We start from the raw sequence: 18,734 nt of genomic DNA, 5'->3' as shown, positions 1-18,734 counted from the left end.
ATTCTGTGGTACTATGTAGTGACCTAATCTTGTTTCTATCCATGAAATTTCTACGTGCTAGAGTAATTGAGATGTGAGCTATGCTAGAAACCATGTTAGGCAATATGCTTATCTTGTTAAGACCCACTGAGGTCATTTATGTTGTTCAGTTATTTGCTTAAATTGCAATTACATACTCATTCATATTCGTTCATTTGCACATCATATCTCAATCTCTATTATCATTCGTTGTCATATCATCTTATCATTGTTAGGTTGATTGGCATGAGATTTGTGAGGACGAGAGACTGGAGAGGATGATGACTGATTGAGGCTGAGGGCCTGATTGTGAGTGATATTTATGAGATCAGGTTGCACGGCGCAACATGCATTATTGATTCATGCAATGATTGGCTTATATTAGCACTTGGGCAGGATCTGCCCCTCCGAAGTCTGACATACCAGCAGTGAGCACAGGTACCTAATGAGTGCGAGTGCCGAATGATTGGGAGGACTGAATGACTGGGAGGACTCGGTGATTGTGAAGACTGAGTGACTGGGAGTATTGAGTGACTGGGAGGACTGAGTAATTCAGTGTGCTAAGTGAGGTTGATTGCTCCGAGAGCATGAGCACATGAGTTTATCATTGTGGTGCATTACACTTGACATAATACTTTGCATGTAGTCATAGAGATGCATTTTCTCATGTTGTACGGTATTGTGACACTATCAAGTATCTTGGACTGCCTTTGTCTTCCAAGAAATGGAGCAAAATGGAGTGCCATGAACTACTAGGGAAGATAACTAACAGGGTCATAAATGCCTACTCAAGATGCTTATCATATGCCGAGAGATTACAAATTATAAATGTTGTATTGTTCTTAATCTAAAACTTCTGGAGGGGGAGGGGGTGTTCATTCTGGCTTAGAGTATTCTCAAAGAGGTGGATAAAATATGGAGGGACTAGGGTGGTACTGGTGATCACAGAAAACTTTCATTTGTATCTTGGGACAAAGTGTGTATACCAAAGAAGTATGGGAGGGTGAATATCAAAGGGTGCAGGTAACATAAAAAAAGAGCTTATCAACTTTTTCATTTTATTCAAACATTATTTAAGTCGTCATTTTAACAAAAAGGTAAAATACATAAGTTACCACCTCAATTATGGACTAAATCCCTGCTTTTTGTGAACAAAAATAACCTTACACACTCGACCTTTCTATAATGTGTCTAATACATACCACCTTTATATTTAAGCATCTCAGAAAAAGTGAGGTATGTCACGCACTTGTTCTCCCTTCCAACTCTTTCTCTTCTCCACCTTATCCATTGACGCCCACCACCATAAAACAACCTACTATTATCATCTTCCGATTACAAACCAAAATTAGGAACCCTAGTATATTAGTCACAAGTTTTCGAGTCTAGATTCAATATAACAAGTGAAATAGAATGCAAAAGTCCAAACTCCATTAAAGTTGGTTATGGACAGATCCATGGTTGCTCAGTTCTCTATTTTCTCCGTTAAATAAAAAAGATCTTGGTGTTTTGACAGTTGATTATGGCCAGAATCCATGGCATTATTCAATGAAAATAAGCAACCAAACCATGTGTTGAAAGCGCAAGCAAACAAAGAACGACTTTACAAAAATGGTCTGTAAGTAACGAATTAAGAGTCAGTCAAATCTCGGTTTCTTTAGGCTCATCTCTGATGTCCCTCAACCATCAAATTAATACTCTACCACATTATATTTGTATTCCTAAATTATAACTACTTATTATGATTCAACCCCATATTTATAGAATTCTCTTAGATATAGATTCCTTTTAACTATTTTACATTATTATTAGTCTTAAAATTGTGGAGAGAGAAGTTAAGAAAAATGGTGGGAAAGAATAGGAAAAGGACAACAACAAACTCAAAGGGGAGGGGTCCTAGAGAAGAAGAACGGGGAGGGGGTGGGTTAAAGTGAAGGGAAATGGTGGGGTTAAGGGGCTATTAATTAAAAGAAGAAAAAGAAGAAGAAAATAAATAAATTTTGACACGTGTCACTTAAATAGATTGGAAATTATTTTTAAATGGTTCACGCTTTTATCTATTTTGTCACACACGAGCGTGCAACATAACAAAGATAGTACCTGTTTGGCCAAGCTTCTAAAAAGCAAAAAAGTACTTTTTTTGTCAAAATAGTACATTTTGAAAATTTTGAATTGTTTGACAAAAATAAAAAAATTATTTTTGAGCAATAGGAGAAGGAGTTTTTCTACTTTTTGGGAGAAACTACAAATTCTAGTTTCTTTCAAAAAATAAAAGCAGAAGTAGAAAACTAATTTATTCAAGACAAAAATATTCTTATATTAAATTTATATTTTTTAAATTATCCCTCATTAATTTAATATTTCTATTTTCTTTTTCTTTATTTACCATACATTTCTTCTCTTTTTTAATGCTATTGTATTTTTATTATCTTTATCATATTTCTCTCTGGAATATTTTCTCTACTATAAATTGATCTCTTCTTTTATATAGTGATTTATCATAATAGATTTTTAATTTATATTGAGTGATGTATTTTGATATATTTAAGTCATCATGTAAACAATAAGTAATACTAAATGCCCCAGCATTATTACTTTGGAATAATAATATTTTATATTAATTAAAATCTTTAAATTCTATTTTTATTATAATAAATACTTAAATTCATTTATCTTTTTAAAATAATACTAATTGTAAACTAAACCTTTACGGTCCTTTTTCGCAATTTTGATAATCAAAAGTACTTTTTGGAATGATTGGTCAAACACAATTTGCTTGCAATGAATTGGCCAAGCATAAACTACTACTTTGCAAAAGTACTTTTTTAAAAATCACTTTTGAACAAAAGTCTTCAAAAAAATAAACAGTTTTTGGCAAATTAGCAAAACGGGCTCTAATCCAAACGGGCTATTAAAAAGTGAATATATATATATATATATATATATATATATATATATATATATATATATATATATATATATATATATATATATATATATATATATATAAAGTGATATTTGCCCCATATTTATCATGTTATAAATAATTATCTAATGGTAGTGTAACGACCCGACTTGTCGTTTTTGAATATCTATGCTCCTTTCAACTATTTGAAGTCTTGAATAGCTTTATATGATATATTATGACGTGTGTGAATTGTCAGTTTTGATTTGTAGGTTTTTCGGTATTAGTTCGGATGAATGAAATTCATGTTGGAAGCTTAAATGAAAAGGGTTGACCGGAGTTTGACTTTTTCTGCAAACGACTTCTAAATTGAGTTTTGATGATTCCAATAGCTCTGTCTGGCGATTTTGGACTTAGGGGTGTGTCGAAAAATTATTTGAAAGTCCATAGTTAAATTAGGCTTGAAATGGCAAAAATAGAAAATTGAAAGTTTGGAAGTTTGACCGGGAGTTGACTTCTTGATATTGGGGTCGGGATTCGATTCTAGAAATTGGAATAGGCCTGTTATGTCATTTATGACTTGTGTGCAAAATTTGAGGTCAATCATACATAATTTGATAGGTTTCGGCATCGACTGTAGAAGTTAAAAATTCTTAGTTTCATTAAGCTTCAATTGGGTTGTGATTCATGTTTTTAGTATTGTTTGATGTGATTTGAGGCATCGACTAAGTTTGTATAATATTTTAGGACTTGTTGGTATATTTGGTTGAGGTCCCGAGGGCCTCGGGTGGATTTTGGATAGATAACGAAATTTAATTTGGATATTTCTAGAATGTATCGACGTCGTTTCTTCAAGAATACGTGGTATCACATTAATAAAATATACTCCAAATTCAGTTTTGATTGAATCATTAAATTCGTATTGAAATTACGGAGTCATAGCAAAGAGAATCGTCGAATTCGGACATCGTATGAGAGAGTTATGCCCATTTCCGTGTCGTAAAAAAATAAATCTCGCCACCAGCGCCCAGGGTAGCGTAGGGCGCTAGCCCTGGCGCTGGGATGTTTTAGAGATTCTGGAAACAGCGCCATAGGAAGTGCCTCACGCCACCTGCGGCGCTCCAAGCATTAAACTCGTATAAACAGGGGATTTCGCCATTTTTGACATAAAAATAGTTGGGAGTTCGGTTTGGGCGATTTTTATATGCAAATTTCACCATACAACTTAGGGTAAGTGTTCTTGACTCCATTGTGATTATATTCCATGAATTAATCTTCGTTTTCGTCGTTAGATAATGATTTTTCAAGAGAAATCAGAGGAATTTTCTACAATTTCATAAAATGAATTTTCAAGATTTGAACATCGATTCCGAGTCTGATTTGAGTGAAATTAGTATGGTTGAACTCGTAATTGAATGGGTTGTCAGATTCTGTGAGTTTCGTCGGATTCCGAGACATGGGCTCCACCGTCGACCTTTCGAGTGGAGTTGAGAATTTTTATAAATTGTTAAATTATAACTATTGGAGTATATTTTGATTAGTTTGCACGTTGTTTGTCTAGTTTCGCACATGCTAGGTAACGGGCGTGTGGGCGTGCACCGTTTGAATTGTAACTCTGTTACTTCTGTGGTACTGTGTAATTACCTGATCTTATCTATAACCATGAAATCTCTACGTACTAGAGCTATTGAGTTGTGATTCATGCTAGAAACCATGTATAGGCCACATGCTTATTCTGTTGGGACCCACCGAGGTCATTGCTGCTGTTGAATTATTTGCTTACATTGCAATTACATACTCAGTCATACGCATGTATTTGCATATCATATCTCAGTCTCTATCACCATTTATTGATACATCACATCATCATTTTTGGGCTGATTTTCATGACACTGAGAGTCCGAGAGACTGGAGAGATTGATGACTGAGTGAGGCCGAGGGCCTGATGGTGAGGATGTTTATGGGATCGAGTTGCACGCTGCAGTAGGCCATATTGGCTTTATATATATGATTTATGATGGGATCGGGTTGCACGCCGCAGCATGTTTTATTGATTTATGTCATGATTGGCTTGATATAGAGCTTGGGTTGAAGGAGTGTCACGACCCAAAATCCCAACCTGTCGTGATGGCACCTATCTCGATACTAGGCAAGCCGATAATCTCAATAAACTAAAACTTCTCTTTAAGGTTGAAAATATAATATTTAAATGCAATACAAACACTCCCCCAAAACCTGGTATCACTGAGTACATGAGCATTTAATATGAATACAAGTCTGGAAAATATAGTCCATAATAGTCTGAGACCAAATACAGTAAACAAATAGATAGAGAAGGGGAGACAAGGTCTGCGGAACATGACAGCTACCTCAAAATCTCCGAAAAATCAACCGCGCAAAAGGATCAACACCCGCTATGTCCGAAAATACCTGGATTTGCACACGAAGTGCAGGGTATAGTATGAGTACAACCAACTCAGAAAGTAACCATAATAAATAAGGAACTGAAGATAGTAACGATCTACACAGTTATGGTTCATTTCTAATAATTCCAGCAAAGAATAGACATGCTATCAAATCTAACAGTTTAATGTCAAATCAATTTTTATACAGTTCTTGTCCATGTAATCTGTATATCAACAATCTTTCAGATATTTCACAACAATGACAGATAGCAACTAAGTGAAACAATAAATGAAAATTAAGTACAACCTCTTAGGACAACAACCACTCACTGGGCTCCCAGCCCTCATCACTCCCTAGGCTCCCAGCCCTCATCACTCACTCTCAATGGGTACCCGTGCTTATTGGGGGTGTACAGACTCCGGAGGGGCTCCTACAGCCCAAGCGGTATAAACTGCACGGACAACTCACGTGTTAGACGGCCAACTCACGTGCTATAGTATAATATAAGGATCTGCACGGCCATCTCACGTGCTATAGTATAATATAAGGATCTGCACGGCCAACTCACGTGCTATAGTATAATATAAGGATCTTCACGGCCAACTCACGTGCTATGATATCAATATCTCACAATCAGGACCTCGGCCTCTCTCAGTCATAAATCTCTCCAGTCTCTCAGGCTCTCATTAATCATGAAATCAGCCCAAACAATAATGATATGATGTATCAATAATAATAACAGAGACTGAGATAAAATGTGCAAGTAAAAACTGAGACTGAGTACATATAGCATTTAGCAGGCAATTCAACAAGTATACGACCTCTGTGGGTCCCAACAATACTATTACATAGCCTAAGCATGATTTCTAATATGATTTACAGTCAAATTATCAACACATAGAGAGCATATAGCTAACAACAAATTATTCAGCTTTATAGTTTACCGGGAGAGATCAAGTCACAATCCCCTCGGTGCACGCCCACACGCCTGTCACCTAGCATATGCGTCACCTCCAAAATAATCACATGATACCACAATACGGGGTTTAATTCCCTCAAGACTAGATTTAAAAATGTTACTTACCTCAGAGTGTGAATTTTTTTTACTCTGCTATGCCTTGCCTCGCAAATCGACTTCCGAATGCCTCGAATCTAGTCGCAAATAATTCGTTTCAGTCAATAATATTTATTGGAATTAACTTCAAAAGAAAATGCTAATTTTCCAAAAAATCTGAATTTTAGCTCAAAAATTGCATGTGGAGCCCATGTCTCGGAACTTGACAAAAGTACAAAATCCGAAAGTCCATTCAACTATGAGTCTAACCATACCAATTTTATCAAAATCCAACCCCAACTCGACCCTCAAATCTTCAATTTAAACTAAGAGGGTTTTCAAACTTTTCCAACTTAATTCTCCAATTAAATGATAAAAATAACTGTGGATTCGGGTAGTTTAACCAATATTGAATTAACAACACTTACCCAGTTGTTTCCTCTGAAAATCACCCAAAATTCACCTCAATCCGAGCTCCAAATCGTCAAAAACTGAAAATGGGACTAAGTCCCATTTTTAGAACTTAAACTCACTGCCCAAGCTTTTCTTCTTCGCGAACGCGGTCAGTGCCTCGCATTCGCGAAGCACAAAATAGCTCCCGTCCAAATTCCTCCTTCGCGAACGCGACATCACCCTCGTGTTCGCGAAGCACAAATGCCTCTGTCTCAATGCCTTTTACGCGAATGCGTTCAACCCATTGCGAACGCGATGTCCCCTACGCGAACGCGTAGACCAATTGCTTGGGGTCCTCAGCAGCTTCCTCTCGTCTTCGCGAACGCGTAACACCTCTCGCGTTCGCGATGCACACCCAGTCCACCCTTCGTGAACGCGTTCTTCCCTTCGCGAATGTGAAGAGCAAATATTTCCAGCCTCTCACTTCCTCTTCACGAACGCGAAGCTCCACTCGCGAACGCGATGAAGGAAACCAGATGGTGCATCGGAAAAATTCCAGCAGAGTTCCAAGTCCATAATCCAACTTGTTAACCATCTGAAACTCACCCGAGCCCCTCGGGACCTCAACCAAATATACCAACAAGTCCTAAAATATCATACGAACTTAGTCAAACCCTCAAATCACCTAAAACAACGCTAAAACCATAAATTACAACCCAATTCAAGCCTAATGAACTTTGAAATTCTAATTTCTGCAAACGACTCCGGAACCTATCAAATCACGTCCGATTGACCTCAAATTTTGCACACAAGTCATAAATTACATAACAGAGGTACTCAAATTTTCATAATCGGATTCCGACCCCGATATCAAAAAGTCAACCCCCGGTCAAACTTCCCAAAAATTTAACTTTCGGCATTTCAAGCCCAATTCCACTAAGGACCTCCACATAATATTCTGGACACACTCCTAAGCCCAAAATCACCATACAGAGCTATTGGAATCATCAAAATTCAAATCTGAGGCCGTTTACACTTAGGTTCATATCCGGTCCACTTTTCTAACTTAAATTTTCAATTATGAGACTAAGTGTCTCATTTCACTCTGAATTCCTTCCGGACCCGAACTCACTAATACGGTAAGTCATAAAATAACTATAAAGCATAAATTGAGCAGTAAATGGGGAACATGACCATGATACTCAAAATGACCAGGCGGGTCGTTACATTCTCCCCCACTTAAATATACGTTCGTCCTCGAACGCGCCAAGAGTTGTTCTTAACCTTCAAATCTCTATTCCATCTTACCACGCACATACCCGGGGGTGATCCCATGCCACCCTATTCCACATAGGCCTGACAACACAATACAACTGAAAATATTTAATTTAACCTTAGCCCAAAAACCTTCGAAATTCAATTCCCAACCTTCAGAATTTTTTTTCAAGACATGAATCTTACATTTACACATTGTATGAGTCTGAACAAGTTACATCGAGATATAACTATAATCACGGATATAATCACCTAGCATATTACACAGCTTGCCCGCTCATAGCACCATTCTTGATCATAGTAACTACTTCAAACAAACCAAGTACTAGTATAAAACCCCGCATTCAATAGAACTTCATTCTGAATCCTTCGTACACTGCCAATGATGAAAGAAACAATCAAAAACTCATAACCACTCATCAGATCAACTAGCCATGGAGCTCTCTCGCTCCCACCATAACCACAATCCTCTCCTAAGCCGACTTTCAATATTATCCTCCCGAATATACGATAATCAAGACTGATAGTACCTATTCTAGGTCCAATGACCTTATTTTATTAAACACAACCATCCCACGGACACGCCACATCAATATAACTCAAGTCACAACTGGGCAATCCGTGTACCCAAACATGGGAGATGTCTCAAAGAAGAGAACCGTATTGCAACTTCAACAAGCACCACCACAACCACAATGTTACAACCAACTCCTCAAATTTTGTGAAGAGGATAATTGTAGACGCATGTGCAAAATTATAGAAGAAGGGAATTAATGAATAAGATAAATTGTTATAGAAATAGAATTCCCACAAATGGCACGGACAACTCACATGCCAATAATATGAATCGCCTGGCATGGTCACAGGCCTCCAGTCCCAACATATCATACAGGAGCAATTAGACAAGGACACTTGTATGTGATAATAAAATAAGATTATCATGTTCCTGGACTGGTATAAATACACGTCATAATGTAAGCATGTGCAAAGTCTGCTATCACACTTCAAATTGGCAATTTAACGCGGAAATAGTAACTACCCCGTTTATTCAGGGAATTAGCCTCTTTGTAAACTCAAGTGTAGCCCAGATAGTTTTCAACAAAGGTACAAACATGAAAAATGTTATAAATTTATGCTTAACTCTCTAGGCATATCATAGCCTAAGCATTCTTTCGAGTATGAATACTTGCCCTGATGCTTGAACATTGTCTCAAACCTCACATATATGCATACTTATAGCCCGCAACTATCATAAATAATTAACGCAACTAGTGCCTCCACTGAATTAAAATAAAATACTCACCTCAAATAGGCCGCAACCCGAAACAATATACTTTTGAGGACTCCTAGTCTCCAAATTCATCAAACACATAAATCACCGTAACTTATCCCAACTACAGCACTAGAATGACTAACACATCTTCCATTCACGATCTTCCCATGAGGAATACTTTCATAATTCTTTCGTGCCACACAACAATAATTAGAATATCAACAGTCTATCAACCAAGTGAGCATTACAATACAAATTAATGTCCGTAAGTTGAAACACAATGCGCCTTTTGAAATGCACACCCTTCTCGGGGATTATCAAGCAGTTATAACATTCATCTAAATATCTAAAACTGACCCTTATGTCCAAAATTTGTGATTTTCCTTTTAATAATGAACTGCCACCTTGTACATGTAAATCAATATCCGGCATAACACGTTTCCCACACCGGTAGAAAACAAACCATGGTAGAAACCATCATGAACACTTTGAAATCCATTTGCACATAACCAAGCTATCAGAACTGAACTCCTCTAACTCGACCAAACCACACATGTTGCCAAATCCGAGAGTATTGCCATAAAACACCCGTAAAGCCTCACCTCATCATAAGAACCAAAAGAATCGAGCATACCATTACCATATCGATCCAACATGTTACTCATTTGTCCTATTTTCTCCGAGTTTCTTCTGAATTACCCTCAAGTTGACATTTCTCCTTGTCATAACACTTCTATCCTTACCCAAAGCTCCCTACAAGACATCCTAACATAGAACCACATCGTCCTAAGGCCCATAAGCCACTGTATTCTTCTTAAGCACCTCCATAAATACCCCAACCATAACACTCACTCTAAAAATACCTTATATGAATTTAAAATTGTTCCTCTTTCCTTTCTTATACTGAAATGTAGAATCCTTAGTCAAACAGAATTACCGCACGTCCTGATACCATCCAATGTAAATAATTGATTCTAGTGATATACAAGTTTGAAAAATTTTCAATTTTCACATATACGTTTTGAATCCATTAGAACCCTCTCGAGAGTCATCCACTCTGCTCAAATATAATTTACTCCGCCCCACACGGGCCGAAAGACATATGCTCCTTTAGCACAATCAACACTCAAATAAGTAACCCTGCCTTATCACGACCAATCAAATTCATACTTCGTGTGCACTAAATCCTTCAAAATAACATCATATTTTCATAAAGTGCAATATATCCCGTATCCAGGAGTTTACTTACCCGAGTCATCCTCGATCTCCTCCTCTGTAAGTTATAACTAAACCACAAATATGCCTTGTACCAAAACTAAAATTTAGCACATAACCATGAAATCGAACTGTCAATAGCAGACTCCACCACTTAGCCTTAAGCTGCTATTATATAAAATTAGAACCTGTAAGGATTTCTCCTTTTCAATTACCAAGATCTCACACCGTTAACCCACCAAATTTCTCAAAGTCTTTTGTTAAGCTTTTCATGAATATTTTGAATCGACAGCCATAGTCACACACTCGACCTCTTACTGAGTAGCAAGTAATATTCCTCGCAAAAGCTTCATCAACATCACGCCACCTCTAACTGCTCATAAGAGATAACCCACCTGTGGAATTCTTTACCGGCATCTCTCAACGACACTGCACTGGGTGCAATGACCACGCAATCAGTAAATTCTCCTAAGCTCATGCTCGCCCACCATTTGTATAAGTCTGCACTTTCCCTTTTGACATAAACTGAAAGTTTAACAATACCTTCTCAACTCAAGTCATATTGTGCCTGAAACGATAATCAAATCTTTCTCCGTACAGTAACCATCACTCCAAATATAGTTTGTAGGCCAAATCACATTTTATCTCGATTCCAAACTGTTTTACTCTTTCTCAAGGCGCGCGACTACCCTACCACAGAATCCATAAGATAATCTGCTACCCTTCCTTCGGTTAACCATTTCATTTAAGTAACTTCTCAAACTCCACTTCCCCTACTTGACCTGCTAGTATTTCAACCACTGCAAAACGCTTCTCGTCATGTCTTCGCTCATACTTTGCTGCCCAATTGCTGCATCAACTCAAAACGCATCTATTTCGTACCAGAACTAACAGAATGTTACCGAATCTAAGTCTCTTAGAAGATTATCTTTCTCGAGCCATCATCATCAGAAATACCCATTCGCAACCACAATTACTACACAATCACTTACTCTTCTTGAGTCCAAATTCATTGACAAAACATGAGAATTAATTTGCCCCAAAATTTAACAACGTGAAAGATCTTTCAAAACATTGACACTAGAGATTGTATGTCACATCAAAATGAAAATAAAGTACCCAATGGCCTTCTTTTACATTTCAAGGAATCCCTTATCGTCACATTCAAATCATCTTAACACATTCCGCAGTTACATCATACTCATCATAAAGCCATTATACCGCTCATCGAGCCACAAATTCCACTTATAGGGACATTGTCGGACATATGAGTCCAAGTGTACAGGTTACAACTGAAGCTACCCAGCCTAAGCTGTGGTCTAAACCTAGCCTCAAGTCCTACAGATTGACCCATCACCAAAACACAGAATACATATCTTGAACCTCGTCCATATAATCACAAGCCGGCGATGCACAGCTGATATCGAGCGCTCATGTGCGCATACGAATGCGTGGAAGGAATTCAAAGAGTTATGTTACAAGCTGAATCAATTGGCTTTATATATATTGATTTATGATGGGATCGAGCTACACGCCGCAGCATGTTTTATTGATTTATGCCATGATTGGCTTGATATAGCGCTTGGGCTGAAGGAGACCCTCTGGAGTCTGTACACACCTCCAGTGAGCGCAGGTACCTACTGAGTGCGAGTGCCGAGCGATTGGGTGGATTGAGTCACTGTGAGGACTGAGTGACTGGGAGGACTGAGTGAAATGATACTCTGAGAGTATGCATATGGTTTTATTACTGAGTTGCATCGCATTGACATGCACATTTGGCATACATGCATAAAGATGCATTTTTCCTCATGTTGTACGATATTACGCCATTCATGACTTCTCCTACATGTTGACATATATGCATAGAGATGTATTTTTCTCATACTATTTAAAAATAAAATATTTACCTGTTGAAAGTTTTGGAAAAAATCACAATTTTCAAACTTACTCATAAATTGGTGATTTTGGTAAAGGATTTGGGTTTTCAATGAAAAGCAGAACTATGTTTTTGGAATTGTGAACGAGCTGAGCATTTTATCTCTAAGCTACTTCTTTTATTACTTTCATTATGTTGTTATGAACTGCTATTGGCTATTGGTGTTGGACATCGACCTTTGTTCCAGCTCGTCATTACTTTTAACCTAAGGTTAGGTTTGTTACTTACTGAGTACATGGGGTCGGTTATACTCATACTACACTTCTGCACCTTGCGTATAGATATTGGATGCTAATGTTGTTGTGATCGACGTGAGCTGAATTTGAAGACATTCATGTGTTCCAGTCGTAGTTGCCTCCTATTCATGGTAGCCTTAGATTTATAAAAAATCTGTTTGTGTACATTACAAACAGATGATGTATTTATTTCATACAATCTTTGTAAATTCTAATCTTAGAAGCTCATGATTTGTACTACTAGTCCTTGGAAAATGTATAAGATTTAGATATTTTCTCTTATTTATTTGTCTCATTAGGTTTCATTGGAATTGGATAGTTGTTAATTGGCTTACCTAGCGGGTTGGGTTAGGTGTTATCACAACTAGTTAGATTTGTGGTCGTGTGAGGTAGATGTCCATAACTCTTAATGAAATATCCATAACTCTCACTACTCATTTCCACTATGTTTAATTGTTTATAACTTTCATCTTCTCCGTGATCTCAATTGCTTAATTAATGTTATGTTTAAGGTATTTTTTTGTATACATCTATGTAATACTATAAATAGAAGATGAGAAGTTATATTATATACATTTGAAAAATACTTGAAAAAAATAAGAAAAATAAGAAAAGCTCTCTATCTCTTTATCTCTCTTTATCTTTTTTGTTTTGTTGCTTTCATATTTTGGTATATTAATTGTACTAATTCTTTTGGCTTGATTCTACCATATATCTTACTTTATTTGGAATTTTTTACTACAACGATCTTCCGAACCTTGTAGCATTGTGCTTAATGGGACTATTTATTGGCCCTAGTGGATCGTTAGTCCAACAAGACAATGACTGCCAAGTTTCAGAAATTAAGTCCAAAAGAATTGGGAAAATGACAATGTATAGTCGCTTTTAAAATAGGGTGAACGATACAATTATCATTTATCATTACCTACCAATTTACTTTTCTACCCATCAAACTAATTACATGTAAGGTCCTGCAGTTATTAGGCTTAAAATTTTGATAATTAGAGACTTAATTATGAAATTAATATGCCCCAAGGGGTAAAAAGATTTTCTTGATTTAAATGAAGTGTTTGGAAATACGCCAATATGTTCATAGTATGAATTAAAAGAGTCCATTCAGTTTTTATTTTTGTTTCTTAAGTATAGTCTTTCTTGATTATGGAAATATATATATATATATATATATATATATATATATATATATATATATATATATATATATATATATATATAGATGAAAGGTGTGTGTATGTATATGAATATACTTGGAAGATCTATTAAAAGCATTAAATAGGATAGCAATTAAATAAGTTACAAGCACAATGAAAGATTCTTGTGAGACATAAATCAGTGGGCCAATTGTTCAAGTCCAATAGAATGGATTATAAGTTAATTAAATAGTTGGGCCAGCCCACTTTGTAAATGACCTAAGAATGATCAAATGAATTAGAAGGGAATAATTGCTTCCAAAGGAAAAATGCTACAGAGAGGCTACGTAAGTTTTCTGCCAACTGGTTCATCAATGCTAGAGGGGTTTAGAAAATTGAATAAGAGATAGAAAGCGCATGGATTTGTTTTTCTCAGAAAGAACAAAAATCAAGAAACTCATACACTGGTATTTTCAGCGCTGTCGCGTACAAGGTATTAACTGATCATACTTTATGATTACTACCCTCTGAGATATGACATGGTTAAGAAAGATAAGTTACACACATTAAAATCAAACCCGAAGATGAGAATTCGCCCAGTTGAGAATTGGGTAATTCATGTCTGAGGGTAATAACTCAATTTTGATAAATTAAACTAGTTGACTGTATTTTGATTTATTTGGCCCTAATATTTATAGATCTCCCTGGACACTCGTAGAAGTTGAACATGCGAATATGCGCGTAAATTTGAGGTAAGTTTTAAGGCTTACTCTCCTAATAAGAAATTTTATTAGAACCCATGTGTTCCATGTATTCGATGAAATTCTTAAAGCATTGTCTTCTTGTACTTTTTTACTCAATTTACTTTGTTCTTACTTAGTACCACTTTACATATGACAGAATTACATGATTACGTGTATTATCACTTGTTATGTGTCGTTGTTTGTGATATTTACATTCAATTCAGTATTCAGTTTCAGCATTCATTCATGTGTTAATGTGATCACATTCAAAAGGGAGAGCTAGCCGACCTCCCCTTGCGTGAGTGCCACTAGGGCCAGGTATAGCTACCCCATGCTCGTAGGGGCTATTGTTTGTTGGGGAGATAGGCCGACACTCCCCCATGCGTGTTGCCATATCTCACGTATACAGGGACACTATGTGTAATTATTTTGAAAAGTTATCTCTTTAAAAATAACTCAGTTTTTAGCTTCATTTTCAATTACCAGGTTCAATTGTCAGTTTTATAGTACAGCTTGTAGTTTTAGTTTTCAGCTCATTACTTGTTTATAGATTTAATTATTTTTCTTTTTGCGTAATATCCTGTGAACCTACTTCTTTTCATATTATGATCTTTTCCGGAAGGTCTCGCTCCGCCTTTTTAGGAGGTAGCTTTTGAGATTTATTGGATATCCTACTATCCTTTAGTGGTACTTAGCTTGTTTGGGCATATCACGTCGTGTGGCAGGTGTTGAGATTGTAGGTGAAGAGACACGTGGCTAGATACAAACTCTGCAGACTCACTTGGTGAGCTCAGTTGATGTTTCCTAGCAGTAGCCGAATATCTTCAGCTTATGTTATTTTCCATGGCATATTATTTATTCTCGGGGAATGCCCCAAAGTTTATGTATTCCAATTTAATCTTTAGAGGCTCATGATTGTTTGATGGGTTATGGTTCACAATTCAGCTACATTAAAATCACATAACTTAGTTGTCAGATTATTGATTTAATTCAATTTTAGTTATTCAATTTATGACATTAACACTCATCAAAAACTAGTTAAGGGTTCACTCAACAGTCAGATAGAGTTGGGGTGCCAATCACGTCCTATCTAGATTGAGGCATGACATTACCTTTCCTGCCTATTGTCTTTTTTCTCCTTTTCTTTTTTATTTCTCACCTTCTTGTCTTTTTTCCTTCTTTTCTCATTTTCTTTTTTCTCCTTTTCTTCTTCTTCTTTTTCTTCTTTTTTATTTTTCTGTTTATTTATTTTGGTCCAAATCATATTATTATTATTATTATTATTATTATTATTATTATTATTATTATTTAATTTACACTCAATTTTGGCTCCTTTTTTTTTTTGCTGTTGTTTACTTTTTTTACTTCTTGTTCCTTTTCTAATTTCATTTAACTTCTTTTTTTATATTCTTTTTCTCTTCATAATCTAATTTTATTTACTGTTTTCACTATTTTTTTTTAATTATTTTATATAATAAGAAAAAATAATTGATATAGTAAATATTTGTTCACTTTTTTAATATAACTAGTATCATATACCTTTTGTCTTTTTTTTTTCATTTCTTTAATTCAATTATTAAACTGAAATAATATCAGTTGCCACTTGATCTAATTCACTGAATATTACACTGACTTCTGTTGAGCACCATAAATTACATAATCAGATTCTAAAAATCAACACGTGATAGCCATGCAAAACTTGATCTCCTTCCCTACAAATATCAGTACACACTCTACCATTAGCAATAACACAACCAGTTATGGAGAAAAAAAACACAATTTACAACCATCAAATCTCCATATATAGTAGTTAGAATAGAAATGATAATAAAATATTAAAAAATGCAATAAAAGATATAAGTAGCAAAAAAGACTTCTAGTACCATATGATACAAATATGGTATACATGTATACCAACAGAGTATATGATTGCTCTACAATATTGCTACAACTATCTGCGACTATACTACTGTACCAAAATATTAAAGGATATAATAAAAGTATGAGAAAATTACATGCTCGCATTGCAAGCTAAATATTCGCAAAGCAACTTGCTCATTACGTATACTAACAGGGTATATAGTTGTATGAGGTCGTTCCAACAATTGCCAATAACTATAAAAATTATTACATAATATACATAATCTATGTCCATCGGCACAAAAAAATTCCAACACTGCAAATCACGTTCATATAAATAATTCCAGAATAGAATTCACTTAAAAATGCAACTAAAACAATCAATGTTCAAACTACCATATGATACCAATATGGTATATAACTATACTAACATGACATATAACTATACCAACATGGTATACAGTCTTACTGGTTAATTTTCAGCAACTATATGACTATACTACTATTACATAACACACATGCATAAAGAGAAAAATAAAAAAATAGTGTACCACATATTAATATAATAAAGTATTTCAAGATATTGTACTGTATTACTATTATTAAAAGTAAATCAAATAGTGTACCAATTAAATGCAGCTAATACAACCAAAAAAGGATACAACTAATATATGATACCAATATAGTATATAGCTATACTAATATGGTATATAGTTGTACGGGGTCGTTCCAACAACTGCATATAACTATAAAAACTATTACATAATATACAAAATCTATGTCCATGGGTACAAGAAAATCCAACACAACAAAACGTGATCATATAAATTATTTCATAATAGAATTCACAAAAAATGCAGCTAAAACAACCAAAAAATATTTCAACTACCATATGATACCAATATGACATATAATTATACCAATAGGGTATACAATTCTACTAATTAATTCCAAGCAACTATATACGACTATACTACTATAACATAATATACATATATAAAGAGAAAAATTAAAAATTAATGTACCACATATTAATATAATAATATATTTTAAGATATTGTACTATAATACTATTATATAAAATAAATGCATAAAGAAAAAATCAAAATGATTACATAATACACATGCATAAAGGAAAACTAAAAAAATTCAAGATACTGTACTATTCTACTATTACTAAAGAAAAATCAATCAGTGTACCAATTAAATGCAGCTAATACAACCAAAAAAGGTTCCAACTAACATATGATACCAGTATAGTATATAGCTATACCAACAGGGTATACAGTTGTACGCAAAGAGTTTTAAAAAGATTTTTTAATTCAATTATTGAACTGAAATAATATCAATTGTCACATAATCTAATTAATTCAATTTTGTGCGTCATCGATTATACTAAAATTTAGATATGTTATTTTGCCTTCAGCTTAATCACTTCTGTTGAATACGAGTTCTACTAAAAAGGCCGTGATGACAACTCCTTTTTTAGGCAGAGATAGATGGACGAGTAATTAATTTTGGTGGAATAGGTATGTATTGTAATTATTTTTAAAATAGGTATAAACGGGTAATTATTTTGACTTGAGTAGGTAGTTAGTATAAATTGCTCTTCAAAATAATAGTTGAAAAATATATATTTTTTATATATATATATATATATATATATATATATATATATATATATATATATATATACACATTATGCATGTTATATACAAAAAAATATACAAATTTTATATATTTTTACGGCTATCGGATATAAATAGATTCGGAAGCAGTAACCTTTCCCGAAAGGATCGGCATGTCAGTAATGAAGGCCAATATATTCGGTTCTCTTAATCGAATAATCCAATGTAATCTTACTTTTCTAAGTTCATGAAGTAATAGTATTTAAACGTTAAGGGATTGGTAAAAGTCTTTGCAGTATTGGGAATTAATTGAAGTCATTTTATTTTTAAAAGAAAAAATTATTTAAAAATTATAAACAATTACGACCAAACAATGGTTTTGTTGTTATCGCCAACAAGGGTCACCACAACAAAAACACTTGTCTAAGACTCTGGATGCGATGGAAACAAGTAATTAGCCGGCCAATATTGCTTGTACTTTGGACCAAAAAAAGAGAGACAAAAAAAAAATCATTAACCAAATCACACTTGTCCTCGCTTATATTCAAAAGTTTTCATAGTTAGAATAGAGAAAAGAAATTAAGATAAAACAATTCGGAATTAGTATGAATTTCGCAATAGACCCTGTCCACTGTAAGTATAGC

The 18,734-nt window shown here is 34.9% G+C and overlaps 1 long non-coding RNA gene across 1 annotated transcript; it reads left to right on the top strand.

Annotated features, from left to right (window-relative positions):
- Nucleotides 1-14,175: 14,175 nt before the first annotated feature.
- Nucleotides 14,176-15,572, top strand: LOC104120371 (uncharacterized). The gene is made up of 3 exons (XR_691633.4): nt 14,176-14,352; nt 14,558-14,611; nt 15,328-15,572. It is a non-coding gene; the product is annotated as an uncharacterized lncRNA (long non-coding RNA).
- The last annotated feature ends 3,162 nt before the right edge of the window (nt 15,573-18,734 follow it).

Source organism: Nicotiana tomentosiformis, chromosome 7, assembly GCF_000390325.3.
Source record: "Nicotiana tomentosiformis chromosome 7, ASM39032v3, whole genome shotgun sequence".
In the NCBI taxonomy this organism is placed as follows: Eukaryota; Viridiplantae; Streptophyta; class Magnoliopsida; order Solanales; family Solanaceae; genus Nicotiana; species Nicotiana tomentosiformis.
The sequence above is the reverse complement of the archived record's forward strand: the minus strand, read 5'-3'. Positions and strand labels throughout refer to the sequence as shown.